Below are 17237 nucleotides of genomic sequence, written 5' to 3'. Positions count from 1 at the left end.
TCAGGAGCCAGATTGCTTAACCCTGTTACTTATTCTCAAACACATTATCAGGCCGGATGCGGTGGCTCACTTCTGTAATCCCAGAACTTTGGGTTGGGAGGTGGAGGCAGACGGATTACTTGAGGTCAAGAGTTCAATACCAGCCTGGCCAACATGGCGAAACCCTGTCTCTACCAAAAATACAAAAATTAGCCAGATGTGGTGGCAGACACCTGTAATCCCAGCTACTTGGGAGGCTGAGGCAGGAGAATAACTTGAACCCGGGAGGTGGAGGTTGCAGTGAGCTGAGATCACACCACTGCACTCCAGCCTGGGCCACAGAGTGAGACTCGGTCTCAAAAAATCAAAACAAAACAAACAAGCAACAGCAACAAAAACCTCACACATTATCAGAATTTCCCTGGAATGAGAAAATATACATCTATCTATCTATCTATCTATCTATCTATCTATCTATCTATCTATCTATCTCCTTTGTTTCTCCAGTTCCTCTATACAAATAGTAGGTTGATCCATTTTTTAATGTCTAAATGGTAATTTCATAGGGTTCTGTTGAACATATCAATACACAGACATGCATTTATTAATTCTCTTTAATTCATAGTTTTCTACTGCCTGCAAATTCCAACATAGCTTTCAGATACACACAGAGCTCTAGGAACAAAATGAGATGGTGATTTACGAAGCCCTATTTTTTTCCATTGCAGTCTCGCCCAGAGATGCGCACAGCAGGCGCGCCGTGGCTCTCGGACGCTAGGTGGCGCTGTCTGCAGCTCAGCGCCCTCGCCCCGCCGGGCTCGAGGTGCAGCCGCGCCTGCAGCGGGTTTCAGCAGGGGCATTGCAATGAGACCAGCAGTGATGGATGCCGTCCTTCTCCAGGCCTGGCTAACGAGGAGGAAGGAGGAACACACTCCCAGGGGAAATGAGACACTGCGAGAATCACAGGCCAACCGGTTGCGGGAGAACTGCGGGGAGAAAGAAATTTACTTGCAAAAAAATGGTGAAGGGCAAATAAAGTGTTGAGCTTGTGCAGCATAAATAAAAGGCTTAGGTTTTTATCTCTGGGAAGTAAGAACAAAATAGAGCAATTCCCATCTCAAAAAGCTCAGACTTGTGGGAATAAAACCTCTTTCCCTTTTGCATTATAGAACAACGCCACAATTTCCAGCATCATCCAGAGACTGCAAAGGACTCACCTCAGATTATAGGGCCCAAAATGGTCTCCTCATTTGGGGCCTCTTTATAGTTCATGTATATTCAATCAGCAGAGCCCTGGTTCTACGCAGTGAGAGCATGGAGGCATGCGGCTTCCCAGGGTCCTGCCCAGAGCCCAGAGCCCAGAGCCCAGAGCCCGGCAGCGGGGGTTCTCAAATGCTGCACGAATGGATGGATGAATGAACAACATGAAAAAGAACATCCTAATACCATTAGCTCCATGTTCAAGTGAAGTAGCTCTAACTTGCAAATCTGTAACTGCTACAAAAAGTCCAGTTCTGTGATAAGCCTGCTATTTACACAATCATGATTTATATCCTTGCTCTCATTACAAATTTAAAATTCTGCATTTTCTGGTGCATAGCACCTTCCTTTTTTGTCTCTAATGATGACTTACACACATTGCATGATGGGCCAGGTGCCTCTCCAGGCACCATCTCATTTAATGTGTAAAATGGTCCTGTGGAGTAGGTATGCTAATGACCTCCACGTTGCAGGAGAGGCTCTGCGGTGCAGGGGTGCATGTGGGTGATCTGAGCAGGGCCAGTGGACTCCAGAGCTGTATGAGTTTCCTATTGCAGCTGTGACAAATTACCGCAAATGATACAAAGTTACCATCTCCAGGTTCTGGAGGTCGGAAGACTACAATGCTGGGCGGAAGGCTCCAGGGGAGACCCATCCAGTTTCTACAGGCCGCTGAATTTCTTGGGTTATGGCCCCTTCCTCCATCTTTAGTAAAATCACTCACTCAAGTTCCTTAATCACATCTGGCAAGTTCCTCTTGCCACGTGAGGTACCATATTTCACAAGTTTTGGACATTAGGGTGTGACTTTTTTTGGGGGGGGGCATTATTCCACTGGCCACGAGAACCCCTCTTGTGGTTTTTATGTGGTCTCTGCCCAAGCCTTGTAACTGTTATTTCCAATGGCAATTTTACATCCATTTTATTTTCACAATTTGCCTCTCTACATCCTCCCATTGGCTTTTGAGTATTTTCCAATTTCTGGCTATAAAAATAGTTGCCTCCATTTTAAACGCTCCCAAAACACAGTATGCGTTTTTCACATGTTTGAATAGACAATATCCTAAACCCATCCACCCACTGAAAATCGTTTGCTATTATTCCATTGTTCTGGTGGGCAGCTAACCCCTGCCATAAACTGAAATCCAGAGCTGTAAGGTGAATGAGATTTCCTAGGGCCAGTTCTTAAAAAGATACCCAAGGGAGTCCTGCCTTGTTCAGGAATCTGACCCAGATACTAGGTTAAATGTGGCAGGGCTGGTTAGCGGGGCCTCCTTACGCAGGAATTCAGTCAGAATATTAACTCCCTTTAAGGCAATTTCTGCTTGATCTGATTTCATTTGCTCTGCGTATGTGTGAGATAGATTTTTAAACTGAAATTGATGCGTGGATCCTAAGCATGTTCTGAGCGGTAAACAGCACGTGCCTCTGAGTGATGGGCAGAGGGGACAGACAGTGATGGGAAAATAAGCCCCAATTTATCTAAGATCCAAGGTTTGCCTTTGAAGCCGAAATGAGGAACTGTGTGAAATGTTGATGTGGGGGAAGGAGGGATAGATTGGGTGTGTCACTGTCATACCCGCCACCTTGAAAAGCCTCAACACCTGGCTCGAGGGGCATTTGTTTACATCAAGGAAACTCTTTGCTAAGCACGCCCCTGCCTGCGGGAATGGAATTTGCATCCCTCCTCTTTACCGGAAGGAGGATTGAGTGGGTTCATGGAAGGCTTTGAAGAGCACTGGAGAGCGACGTGCAAGTGTGTGTTACAATCACTATTATCATGGTTACCCAGATCTCAAGCCAGGCCTCTAGTCATAGACAAAGGTCCCGCAGGCCCACCTGTCTCAGAGACCCCCGGGGAGCTGAAGCACGTTTGTTTATTTCAGACATCTCATATCTGTGCCTCCCTCGAGTCCGTAGCCCCTTCTCTTGGCACTAGGAGGTTTCCTGTGAGAAACAAGGCATTGTCCGCACCCAGTCCACATGACGAGGTCAGGTGGGGCTGAGGCCATCCCCGTTCTGGGTGCACATGGCCCAGGTCAGGCCAGTGACCGCAAGGGAGCTTTAGTAAGAGCTGGGGCTATAGAGACAGGAGGACAGAGCATACTGCCTCTGGACACAATCACTTGAATGTGCTTGGTCGTGTTTCCTGTCTGTGGCTTTGTAAAAATGAGCATCATGGTGCACAGCTCCTGCAAGATGCTCCTCTTAAGAAGCAATGGGTAGGGTATATTCCTGGTATGGCCGTAGCACATTCTGTTCATCCACAACGAGACGTGCAGCACTGATGCCCGCTACAGTGTCATGCGCCCCAAAAGCATGCTAAGGGAGAGACATCAGACGCAAAGGCCACGGATTTATGACTCCATTTCAATGAAATGCTCGAATAGGCAAACCCACAGAGACAGAAAACAGGCTACTGGCTGCCAGGGCTGGGGGCTGAGGGAGGGGAGTGACTGCTTATTGGGTTTAGGGTTTCCTTTTGGGATGATGACAAAGTCCCAAAACCAGATAGATACAACATCGTGATGTATCCAATGCTATAGAATTGTGTTCTTTAAAATCATTAAAATGGTAAATAAGAAAGCACAATGGGATGGGAGGCTTTGAGGTTATTAAAAAAAATACTTTGAAAAACAAAAACATATCCTATATCCATTCTTGGGTTCAAAGACCTTATACAATTTGTTTCTAGCCTGCAGACTTTTTAAATTTTATTGTAGCACTGGTAATTAGATTTACTTTTTAAAAACATTTCAACAGCTTTTAGAGGAGCAGGTGGTGTTTCGTTACATGAATAAGTTCTTTAGTGGTGATTTCGGAGATTTTGGTGCGCCCATCACCTGAGCAGTGTACACTCTACCCAATGTGTAGTCTTTTATCCCTCACCACCTCCCTCCCTTTCCCCCAAGTCCCTAAAGTCCAATGTATCATTCATTCTTCTGCCTTTATGTCCTCATAGCTTATCTCCCACTTATGAGTGAGAACATACAATATTCGCCGTTTCATTCCTGAGTTACTTCACGTAGAATAAAAGTCTCCAATTCCATCCAGGTTGCTGCAAATGCCATTATTTTGTTCCTTTGAAAGGCTGAGTAGTATTCCATGGTGTGTGTGTATATATATACACCACAGTTTTTTTAAAAAATCATTCGTGGATTGATGAGCCCACAGACTTTTGACTAATATGCATTTTTCTATCCCATCATGCATCTGGTGACATCCAGAGAAAATGGCTGCAGAGGACATTTTGGAGGTTCAAGCATCCATTTTTCCCTTTAGCTGTGGGGAACTCATCTTGCCTGTGCTGTGCAGAGCTGCAAGAGGGAGGTAGCTCTGAGGCCTGCCTCCCATTCAGGGGCCCAAGGGATGAGGGCAGCTGCTTCCTTCCTCCAGCCTGGCAGCCGGAGGGCGTGGCCACATTTGGGCACAGTCACCTGGTCCCTTGGAGCTCTGCCTGTGGACTCTCATTCATCCCTGTTGGGGGCCCTGGCTATTGAACCCTCCCTGGGGCTTTTGGGGGCTTCCATGCCTAAGTCCAATTCTCCAGTCTTCCCCCAAACAATAACTTTTCAGACTTTCTGGTAAGTGATGACCAACCTCTTTGCAAGTTAAAATCCTTGGGAAGCTTAAAAAAATACTGATTCTCTAAGTTCTATGCCCAGAAATTTTTTTTTGTTTTTTTTTTTCCCCGAATCATAGTGTTCTCTGGGCAGGTGATTCTAAAGAATAATCAGGGTTGAGACCACTTCCATAGAAATTCTTTTTTTCCCTTAATGTAATTGGAATGAGGGTCTCTTGAATTGTAAGCAAAGAACCCTGACAGATTAGACTGGGTTCTCAAGGAACACTCATTGGGAACCTGTATGACACCTGATTGTGTGTGGTTCATGAAAGTCCTGGTTGGTTTTGGTTTCTTTGTCTTTCCTTGGGAGTGATAAATATTGACATATTCATGCCGATAATTCATAGAGTGCAACCTCCCTTCCCTGCGTAGCAGTCCCCGGTCGTCTCCTGAAATCTCTGGAAGCCTGTGCACCGGGTCTGCTGTGTTTATCCCATACCCTTTAACTGGCTTGAAGCACAGCCACAGGCTGAACAAATATTTAAGAGCTGCCTACACCACTCCTTCAGGGTCTCCCTTTGAGAGATCACATTTCAACAGGACCTCCGATCCTGTGTGATCAATAAAATAACTTCATAGCCAGCGTGTGGAATAGAATATGGGCTCTCAAGGAGAAAAGACAATCTTCTCCTCTTCAGTTCCGTGGCATGAGGATGGCTAATTTCAGAGATCCTGTAGCCGGGGCAGAGAATCACGGGCTGTCACTTCCCTGGGAAGCCCAATCAGACAGCATCCTAAATAACGCGTGTCAAATGTATGGTGCTTAGTATGAGGATCAAAACGCGGAAACTGGCAAGTAAATCTATAAATCTCTTTTTCCTCGTTTAAAAATGTCATTCAATCTGGATTATGGCCTGGGTGCTCTGACGCATCTGGAGATATTTGTGAGTGTTAAAGTGAAGTTGAAGAATGTGTGTCTCGAGTGGTCTTTATCATGCCAGGATGACAGTGGCTCTACGGCTCTTCTTCCACTGGATTCTAAGAGTGAGACATGAAAACAGGTTGCCCTGGTGAGGGAGAGGTGGGCCCAGGCATCTGTCCCCACTCCACCAGGCACCTGTCTACTGTGGTTCTCTGAACTCCAAAAAGTTCAAGGATGTTTTTTATGATGAACTACACTTTTAATTGATAGCTGTAATTAACACTTGCATTAATTCTGCAAGTGCAATCAAATGAAATGTGGGCTACCTCGGGGCATGGATTCCAGTTGAGGTATGATGTGAAATGCAAATGGCAGGTACAGTAACCAAAGAAATAGATACAAGACATCCAGACTAAAGGTCTTTTGAAGCAATGGCAGGATGATGGATGAGTGAACATGGCTTTTCACGCGAGGATTATATTTCTAGATCCTGGAGGTTGGGATAAGCCTGTCTGCAAAGCTGACCATTCCAAGCCCACTAGCCACTGGAGTATCTATTTTTAACTCTGGACTCACATTTTTCAGCTTCACTTTAGCACTCAAAAATATCTCCAGATGTGTCAGAGCACTGAGACCATACTCCAGATTGAAGGACATTTCTAAATGAGGAAAATGAGATTTATACACAATTATAAGTTCAAAAACATTTCTTCAATTCTATGCTGTCAAATATAAGAGACACTAGCCATGTGTGGGCATTTAAATTTAAATTAAGTGAAATTAACAAAATTAAAATATTCAGTTCCTCAGTCCCAAGGGTCACAGAAGTGCTCTGTTGCCACCTGTTTCTGGTGGCTCCCGTGTTGGAAAGGGCAGATCTAGAACCTTTCCATCATCACAGAAAGTTCTGTTGCACAGCTAGAGCTGCCCTCCGCATCATGCCCTTTTTACTTCCACTCAGCATAAAATGGGCTGTTCTCATATGCAAATACTACTGTCGCCTTTTTAGTCTGGTGTACACTCCTGTGCATACACACACGAGACGTGGCCATCGACTCTCAGTGAGCTGATATCCATGCAGCACCGGGAACTCAGTGGGCTGCATTTCTGTGTACACATGAGAGGTGGGATTAATAACAAGAGGCCCTCAGGATTACGTCACTCTTAGCCCTTGCAACCATGAGCCTGGCAAAGCCATAGAGGGCTGTTGTGTTTATCCGTCTCCAGAGCCTGATTTTGGATGTAGCTTCAAGATCCCTTTTGGCAAGACCCCTTAGCAGAGACAAGACAAGAACCAAGCCACAAGTTGAAAGTATTAGGTTGGTGCAAAAGTAATTGTGGTTTGCCATTAAAGTTAATTGCAAAAACCGCAATTACTTTTGCACCAACCTAATAGCTATTTCCCAAACAAGACTCATCTTTCCATTACCTCTACTGACGGAAATGCGTTAAAATCATGGAGCCCTGTACTTGGCCTTGGGAGCCAAAACTCATCTGGGTTCCAATCCTGCCCTAGAGGTCTCTTATTCAATAGGGCTCTGGATATGTATTAAGCCATCTAAAGATCCATTTTCTCAGCTCTAAAATCAAGCAAATAATTGCTCAAAAGAAAGACTGGCTGAGGAGAGGGTGCTCCTCTTGGAGAGGGGCTTGGGGAGCTGCTCACTCAGCACACAGAGAGCTGGCCCCACCCTCCCCAAGCTGAGCTCTGATGGAGGGCAGCTACGAGTCTGCTCAGCCCTTTCTCTCTGCCGAACCTCTCTGTTCTCCGATGCTGATAAAATTTATGTTGAAGCGGCCGAGTTTCACAGCTGAGTCATTGGAAGGGCTGGCTTGTGGGTGGTGGGAGCCTACCTGGGTGGTGTTGACTCTGCACAGCTGTGCAGTGCCCAAGAATTTCCTGAATCACGGATGCATTCGCTTTCTACTGCTGCTTTAACCAATTACCACAAACATAGTGGCTTGGAAAACATGTATTTATTCTCATTTTGGAGTCCAGGAGTCTGACACGGCCTCGCTGGGCTGAAATCAAGGCATCCAAAGGGCTGCATTCCTTTCTGGAGGCCCTAAGTGAGGGTCTGCTTTCCTGCCCTTCCCAGCTGCTAGAAGCCGCCTGCGTTCCTTGGTTGGAGACCCCTTCCTGCATCTTCACGGCCAGCCATGGTGGGCTGAGCCCCACATCGTATCTCTCAGACTTGCTCCCACGGACACAATTCTTTCTCTGTGAGCCTCCTGTCTTCCTCTTCCCCATTTAAGGAGCCTGGAATGACACTGGACCCACCCGGATAGAGCACTATAATCTCCCTACTATACGGTCAGCTGACTAGCAGCCTTCATTCCGTTCGTCGTGTAACTCATGTAACTCGTGCTCTATCTGGCTGTTTTTGAGTTTGAGGAACAGAGGAGGCTATGAGTTCTCTCTCTCCTAAGGCATCTTTCGGATCCTCTCACTTTTCTTTTTGTGCTCCTTGGGGAGGGCACTCTATATGTGGTGCTTTGTCATGTAACCTCCTCTATTCACTGGTTTGGGAGAGTAGAATGTGGACATCTTTGGACGCCCATGATTCTGCTGATCACCACTGAGAATAAGGTCATCAGAGGCAAGCACGTATCCCCGTGTTTCCCTTTATGGATTGTGGCTTTCACACGGGAAAGGTGGAGTTCTCAAGCTACTTCATGTTGTTTTTCCATAGTCTCCCTCGATTAGGGAGGAAAGCTGGCAAGTGAACCTACTGAGTCCTGTTCACGTGCTGCCTCCTTCTTGTTCCAGCAACACATCAAGGTGATGCCTGTCCCAGAGCTCGTCTTTCAGCCAGGCTCAAAACGAGCCAGAGCTAAAGTGGGGAGTTACCGGTGTCTTCCCCTTGGTGCTTTATCTGGCTGTTTCTGGGTTTAAGGAACAGAGGAGGCCATGAGTTCTCTCTCTCCTAAGGTATCTTTCGGATTCTCTCACTTTTCTTTTTGTGCTCCTTGGGGAGGGCACGCTATATGTGGTGCTTTGTTTATTAAGTCATTCCTTAGCACGGAATCTTCTGTAACAATTACATCATGGCTGATGACAAATAGCATTTGTCTAATGATACTAGTTTTCCAGTATGATAGTTAAGGAGATTATTTAATGAGGCTGAAGTCAATGTTACTTAACATTGCATTACTTAACATAACATTACAGCATTATTTAATAAAACAAATTTTTAAGATGATGCCGGGGAATTAGGTGCATGGCTCTCATTATTGTTCATGGTTGTTGCATACCTAATTCCCTGCTCGTTGCACTGAAATCTCGGCTCCAACTCCTCCTTCTATGGAAATGAGCTCACGAGCATCTGCGCAGAACATACCGGCCGCAGGTGTAAATAACTGCAGTGATGTTTCTTTGTGTATGCAGAAATTAGCCCTGACCCCAATAGAGGGAACGCCTGCATATAGATTCAGTTTGACAATTAGTGGCATGTAAGGGTCATTACCAAGGAAATGAGGTAAACATTTAATTAGTTTTTATTGACTTTCACACTCAGGATGTAAATCTTGGGAATAGGTAGGACTCATCGCCTGCCGGGGTCTTAACGCCGGGATGTCCACGTTTTAAGCAAGATTTATTCCTTCGGTGGCTGTGGGAGAATGGACAGATCTGGGGGCAGTGCTGGAAGATGACTCAGGGATAACTGGCGCACAGGGAAGTACACAGGGCTCTCTCTGACAGCCCTCATGGCCCGCGGTGGGCCCACTCTCGGGTGGGAAGTAGTGATGTTGCCTGGAGAATTGGCTCTTCGGGATTTGGACATTTGGGAGGGGCATGACTAGACCAGAGGACAGTCACTCCCACGTCCTCTGAATCTGAGCAGACAGCCTGGCTGTGGCACGTTAAAGAGTTGCCTGACCACTAAGATGAGCTCCACCATGGCAGAGGGCAGGTTCACTGCCATTTCCTCTGTGCTTATCACAGTCCCTAGAAAGCAGCAAGTACTCAAGAAATATTTGTCAGAATTCTGCCCAGGGAAAATTCCTAAAGATTGACATTTTGATATGGAAGTGGATACTCCAGATCCTTTTGCCAGTAGGTAACAGAGATCTACCTGACTCTGGGTTGAGCTAAGCAGGAAATTCAATTGAGAAGCCCAGGTCAATGGGCTTCAGGCATGGCTGGATCCAGGTGCTCAAATCACTTCTGTCAGGATTTGCTCCCTCTTTCTCGTGGCTTTGCTTTCTCTCTGATGGCTGAATTCTTAGGTATGCATGTCCCTCATGGTAGCAAGATGGCCCCCAGTGCTCTAGCGTTATCCAGTTGGAAATCCAAGAGAGGGATGTTTCTCCCAGTAGGTTCCTGCCAAAGTCCAGTGATTGTGTCTCATTGGTTGGTTGGTCTTAGGTGTGTGCCATAAGCTAGTAACTGTGGCTGGGGGGATGGGATATGCAGTCCTTTCCCGGCCTGGGTCTGAGATCAACCTGACCATGTGGATGCAGGGTGGGGCCAGGAGCTTCCCAGTGGAAAATGGCACTTGGGTAATGACCAACAGGAAGCAGGTGAGTCACCTTCTTCTGCAGGAAGGTCACCTGTGTCACTGGTAAAGGTGTGGAGATGGTCAAATTAAAGCCAGGAAGCCTGAGTTCGGTAAAAGTTTTGCCACTCGTAGTCTTGTGATTTTTGTTAAATACCTTCATTTTGATGAAGCTAATGACATCTGCTCTGCCCATTTCACTAGACTTTTGTGAGGAATAAATAGGATGATAAGACTGTGTTTTGTCACTGTGCACAGTGACACAGCTTAGGCAAAATGCACTGTGATCTTGAGTTGTTCAATAAATGCAGAGCACCCAATTATATTAAAATTTCAGCTAAATAGTCAAATTTGTTAGTGTAAGTATGTTCTGCATAATATTTGGAGGCACCATTACATTAAAAAATTGTTTCTTGGCCAAGTGTGGTGGCTTATGCCTATAATCCCAGCACTTTGGGAGGCTGAGGCGGTTGGATCACCTGAGGTCAGGAGTTTGAGATCAGCCTGACCAACAAGGTGAAACCCTGTCTCTACTAAAAATACAAAATTTAGCCAGACGTGGTGGCAGGCACCTGTAGTCCCAGATACTCCAGAGGGTGAGACAGGAGAATTGCCTGAACCCTGGAGGCGGAGGTTGCAGTGAGCCAAGATCGTGCCACTGCACTCCAGCCTGGGTGACAGAGCAAGACTCTGTCTCAAAAAAGAAAAAAAAATTGTTTCTTGCATGAAACCTACATATGCCAAGCAATTATTTGTTTATCTGACCTTCAAATGTAACTGGATGTCTTTTTTTCTTTTCTGTTAATCCTGGGAACCCTACCTTGATTGTTACATAAGACCAGCATATTTGACTCTAACACACGTTGTTCCTCTGTCTTCTTTCTTCTGTAAGTGCGAGGGAGGGTGGCGTTCTCTGCACAGGAAGTCTGGCTGTGAAGCTGGCCAGGCTGGTTCGGGGAACCCACAAAGCGGTCCCTCTGACCCTCAGCCTGAGCAGAGAGAGACGCTTCCACGTAGGACATGCCCAAAGATGAGTCATTTTCCACATGGAAAGGTCAAGAGGATGCTCATTAAACATATTCAGCCATGAAGGAAATGAAGGAAGGGAGAAGAGATTGTTCTCCAAATCCCAATTCCCAGGTTTGGGAGGAATTTTTGTACAATGTAAAGAAAATCATCTGAGACTCAATAAAGGAAGTGTGACTTCATGCAACTGGAATTAGGCACATGGAAATGATTAAAGGCCCAAAGTACACACAAGCACATAAATAATTCCAGCTCCTTCATGTGTTTATGGACATTTACTGGGTGTTTTGTGTGCGCCCCAGTGTGGCTGGCCCTAGAGATGTGGAGCTCAGCTGCCACTCATGAAGACCCAGGAGCTACAGGTAAGTAAGGAAGATGTCAAATCTCAGAGATATGAACGAAGTGCTGATTCTGCCTGAGATGGTTAGGGATGGTTTCCCTAAGCTATGACTATATCTGCATCCACACCTGCACCTGTACCTGAAACTGCACACCGACGTCTGTACCTGTACCTATACCTGCATCTCCATCTACACCTGCATCTATGCCTATACCTGCACCTACGTCTACATCTACAGCTGCATCTACACCTGTCCCTGCACCTACACCTACACCTACACCTGTACCTACACCTGCATCTACACCTGTAGGTACACCTGTGCCTACACTTGTACCTAGACCTGTACCTACATCTACATCTACACCTGCACCTACATCTATACCACATCTACACCTGCAGCTACACTTATATCTGCACCTACACTTGCATCTACACCTGCACCTGCATCTGCAGCTGTATCTAGATCTGCCTCTACACCTGAACCTATGTCTTTGCCTGTACCTGCACCCATACCTGTACCTACACCTACACCTGCATCTCTACCTACACCTATATCTGCAGCTATAGCTATATCCCATCTGCATCTGTACCTGTCTCTGCACCCGCCCCTGTACCTACACCTATGCCTGCAGCTATTGTCATCTATATGTGGACCGATAGATATCAAAATTTATAAGTGTTAAGGATGTGACTTTCCAAAGTGAATACTTCCATGTAACCATGTCCAGACCCAGATGCCGAACATGGCCCAGAAGCTGTCTTCCGCTGAGGTGACGTTTAACTTAGATATTGAAGCACGGCTAGAAACCAGTCACTGAATGAGAGTGGGAAGAGATGTGCGGTGGAGAAGAGAAGAAATAAATGAACCTTTAAGCAGTTAGGTGGCCTGACGAAGGCCAGGCACTGATTCTAACGCAGTCAGTGGCTGGTTCCCAAGGTGACGCAGCCCACTGCTATGCTGTGCTCTGTCACCGGGGTTAGGGGTGGTTGCTGATAAGAGGCCCACCTTTCCCCACCCCAAGCAGTGGCTTAAATAAGATTAACGTTGATATCCCCCAGGTGGAAGAAGCATCCAGGATATAGCAGAAAATAGTAGTTCCAAAGTGTCATCTGAGGTTCCAGCTCCTTTTCTGCCCTTGCCTCCAGCACATGGCTGCCATCTTCAGGTTCAGCTCATGGTCTGAGGGGACTGCTGGATCACAGCCTAGGCTGGAAGAAAGAAGGAAGGCACAAAGGGGTGTTCAGTTGAGCCTTTCAGCTTTCCTCGAAGTCCCACGTGATTCCTTTTGCTTGTATCCCTTTAGAGAGGACATAGCCAGATGACCAGGTGAAAGTGTGTGGCTACAAATGTCAGGGTACTCCCGGGGAGGACGTGGAGTGTCTGAGGGACCCATGACCCACATCCCATCTCATTCATTTCCGAGGAGGAAATTCTGGCAAAACAGATCAGGCCAGTGGCAAGGAGTTTGGAACGGGAGACAGTCATCTGAGTGAGAGCTGGTGTTTCCATAGCAATGGTGGGGTTAGAGAGGGTAACATGGTGCACAAGACATTTCTGGGGCAGATTTGGCAGAATTTGGTGACTAGAGATACTCGGTGGCAGAGAAAGATGTGATGTGTTTAAGTGTGGGAGACAGGGTGGGTTGTGAGGCCTTTAGTTGGAAGTGAAGTGAAGGAGTTTGAAATGTCTGCAGGGCTTTGAGGGGATGGTGGAGTAGGGAGTTGTGAACAGCGGGAAGTCAGAAGATGGTCTAGAATGGGAGAGAGCAGCTTGGGAGTTGATAGTGTATCAATGATTCCTGAAACCACTGCAGGGGCAAAGTCCTCCAAGGAGACAGAAGCTGGAAGAGGATCGTAGGGGCACCAGGGATGGACCATGGCAAGGACCACTATCTAAGAGGCCAGTAGAATCTCACCAGACAAGTGCAGGGTGGAGCCGGGGAGAGCCTAGCCAGGAGGAGAGAGTTCCACAAAGGGGCGAGATGCTGGGGTCCACAAACTGTTCCCCACCAGAAGCAATCAGGGCTCCACAGGACCCCATGGGTGCAAGGGCTGGAACAGGACAGAGCACGAAGAAATGGGATCATCTTGATATGATAAAGATAAAGAAGTGTCTAAAGTTGTAGGGACAGAACAAAAGGACACTAGAGCCAGCTCAATGGGGCTCCCACTGGCCAGGGCTTGGAGCAATTTTAGCATCAAAATAAAAGCTATTGGAATAGGTTATATGTTACCAAATAAGAAAAAAAGAGAAAGGAAACCATGAGTCCACACTCAGACGAAGAAACAGACAAACATTTAAAAAACTTAGGCTACATGGGAAAGCTCTTTTTTACAGAAGAAACACCAACAAATAAATGTAGAGGAATAAAAGACATTGTAAGTCACTGCTTTACAGCCACCATGATAATTACTGATTCAGGCAAAAATCATCAATGGATGTGGAAATCACTGGGTGGAAGATGACGTTGAAGAGGATCTCCATGCCGCCTCAAAGTCCAGCGCCATAACTTATTATTAATTACTAAGGCAAAATATCACTTAATAAAAGAGAAAATGCCAGAAACCACCTTCACTGAATGATCAAACTTAACATGATGAATAATGGGGACAAGGTGGCTTCACGCATTCTCTAAGGGGAGCACTGCCAAGGGGCACATCCTGCACAGAATTCCAACCCAGAATGATTATCCCGAACCACCTCACCAGGAAAAGATCAGAGAAACACACTTGAGGAATTGTCTGCAAAATAACTGCCCTGGACTCATCACAAGATCAGTACCAGGAAAGACAAAAATTAAAAATAAAGTCAGGAGAACTGCACCGGATTACTGGGAATTAAGGGAACCTTGCAACTAAAGGCAATTTGTCATCTTTAATTGCTCCTAGAGGTTTTCCTAGAATAAAAAATAAAAAGGTTGTAACAGGTGTTACTGGGGCAATTGGAGAAATTTGATTGTATTTTATTCTAATCTATTTTAGATCATAAAATGATGTAACGGTTGTGCCTCCTGTGTATGGTAACAGTGTTGTAGCTGTCTTTGTTCTTAGGACATACGTGTTGATATATTTAGTAATGAAGTGTCCTGACTGCTGCACCATTCGCATGGTTCAATAAAACAGAATATACCATAAAACCAGATGGATGAATCTCTGTGTGTACGTGTGTGTGTGTCTTGGTGTATGCTCATTATACTTGCCTGGGAACTAGCGTGTAGGTCTGAAACTTTTCAAACTAACAAGTTGTGTGAAAAGAAGGGGCAGACGTACCCACTGTCAAATACTCCAGTTGTGTTTGTGAATCTGTGTGAATCTACACACAGCCCACATCACTACACAACTATCCTGATATTTGAACTGATCCTATGGAAATGAGGGCACATTCTCATAAAGATGCATGCTTATGGTTCTTTTTTGTGTCAAAAACAAATAAAACAGTCCAGAAACAAACTGACTATCTGTCCATCAATGATTTTAAAAGTGGATCATTTATAATGCAGAATTTTATGCAGCTATTAGAAAAAATGCCTCCTGGCAGAATGATATGGGCTAGATGTAAAAACTTCCCCAACCAAAAGCATCTAAAAATGCTAGGTTAAACACACATACACCACACACACACACACACACACACGTACACACACACACACACACGTACACACACACACATTAAAATGCAGGATGCGTCAGCAAGAAGGTAAGCTGCACTTGGAAGCCAGCAACTGATTATTACTGGGAACCCAAGGCGGTGACAAGCACAGGAAGAGGCTGGCTCTGCCTTGAGGGCATTTGACAACCCAGGACATTTGAGCTTCAGTCTCGAGCCTCCAGGGGCTCAGGGGAGAGACAGGAAAAAGCTCAGCATCTGTCCAAGGTGGTGAGTCTAACAGGAGCTCTTCCCAAGTAGCCCCCAAAGGGCTACAAACTTACTGTAAGGTGAAGTGGAAATAAATCCACCCCTCAGGGGACTGGATGACCAACTGTCTGTCTCAAACCTTGAGGAAGATTTGAGAGGGAAAATCTACCCTGAAAATTTATAATCTGAGAAATCAGCTTTATGGACTGAATTTACATTACCACCAAGTCTGTAAAACTGCAAACTGAGAATTTAGTTTAAAGGAGTCCTGGCTGGTAATGTCCCGGGGAACCTGCAGAAGCAAAAGGAGATAATTCCACCTTCAGTACAGATGGCAGAGAATTCCCATAGATGAAGCTCCGAATAAATACAAACTCATGCAAAAATTATAAACTCACGGAAAAACTAGGCACCGTGAACAAGAGCTACGGAAAACAACAGATGGTTTAATAACTATGTGAAATGTTTGATATTAGCATTATCCGGTGCAAAATAAAATAGGTATGTTTAGTTGGTTTAAGTAAATAAACAATTGAAAATATGAGAAAAGTGCAAGAGAATATAAAACTATCAAGCAAAAACTATCAAGCAAATTATAAAAAGAGCCAATTACAAGTGTAAAAAAACCACACAAAGATAAGGATGAGAATGAAAACTCAATAGATGGGTTTAACAGTAGATTCCACACAGATAAAAGAGAATTATTTTACTGAAATATGTATCTGAGAACATCATCCAAAACACAGGCCAGAAAGATACAATATGAGAAGAACACTGACATGAGGCATGGACTGAAAAATACAATGTACCCACTGAGAATTCCAGAATAGGGCGAGCAGGTAATAGACAGGGGCAACATGTGAAAATACAGTGGTTAGAATTCTCCAGAACTGAGGGAAGACAGCAATTCACATATTCAGGAAGTGCAATTAATCCTAAACAAGATAACAAAGAAACAAGCCGCATTTAGACATAGTTTAGTGAAAATGCAGAAAATGCATTTAGTAAAAATGCACTAAACTGCATTTTAGTGAAATGCAGAAAACTAAAGACAAGAGGCCATCTTAAAGTAACTAGACAGAAAAGGCAGGTAGTTTAAACTCTCAGACAATTAGGCAGCAGTAATTGGCTTCTCTATAGCAACTGCATGTATTCTCTACAGCCTTTTTTTTTTTTTTTTTTTTTTTTTCCGAGACGGAGTCTATCGCTGTCACCCAGGCTGGAGTGCAGTGGCATGATCTTGGCTCACTGCAACCTCTGCCTCCCAGGTTTAATCAATTCTCTTGCTTCAGCCTCCTGAGTAGCTGGGATTACAGGCACGACACGCAGCTAATTTTTGTATTTTTAGTGGAGACAGGATTTCACCCTGTTGGCCAGGCTGGGCTTGAACTCTTGACCTCAGATGATCCACCTGTCTCAGCCTCCCAAAGCGCTGGGATTACAGGCATGTGCCACCGCGCCCAGCCTTACAATTTCCTAGTCTTTAAAGACTGCAGATGTGCCTTTCACTTTATTGTTTAATCCACATTGAAATGGTCATTGCATACGACCTGAGTTTGAGTTATAATTTTTCTTTTGCAGGAAACCCCAATTTTTCAGCACCATTTACTGAGTACATCACTCTCCCCACACTCTGCTCTGCCAGCTGCTCTGCCGTACCAGCTGGGTCACAAATGAGGTGTCCAGGTCTGTCTGGGAGTGGTTCTGGGTGCTCTCTTCTGTCCCAGTGGCCTTCTGCCTTATTCTTGGTGCTTTTAATGACCATAGTTCTGCTATTTGATAGAAAAAGTC

Source organism: Macaca mulatta, chromosome 10 (assembly GCF_049350105.2).
Source record: "Macaca mulatta isolate MMU2019108-1 chromosome 10, T2T-MMU8v2.0, whole genome shotgun sequence".
NCBI classification, from domain to species: domain Eukaryota; kingdom Metazoa; phylum Chordata; class Mammalia; order Primates; family Cercopithecidae; genus Macaca; species Macaca mulatta.
This window is presented reverse-complemented; position numbering follows the sequence as displayed.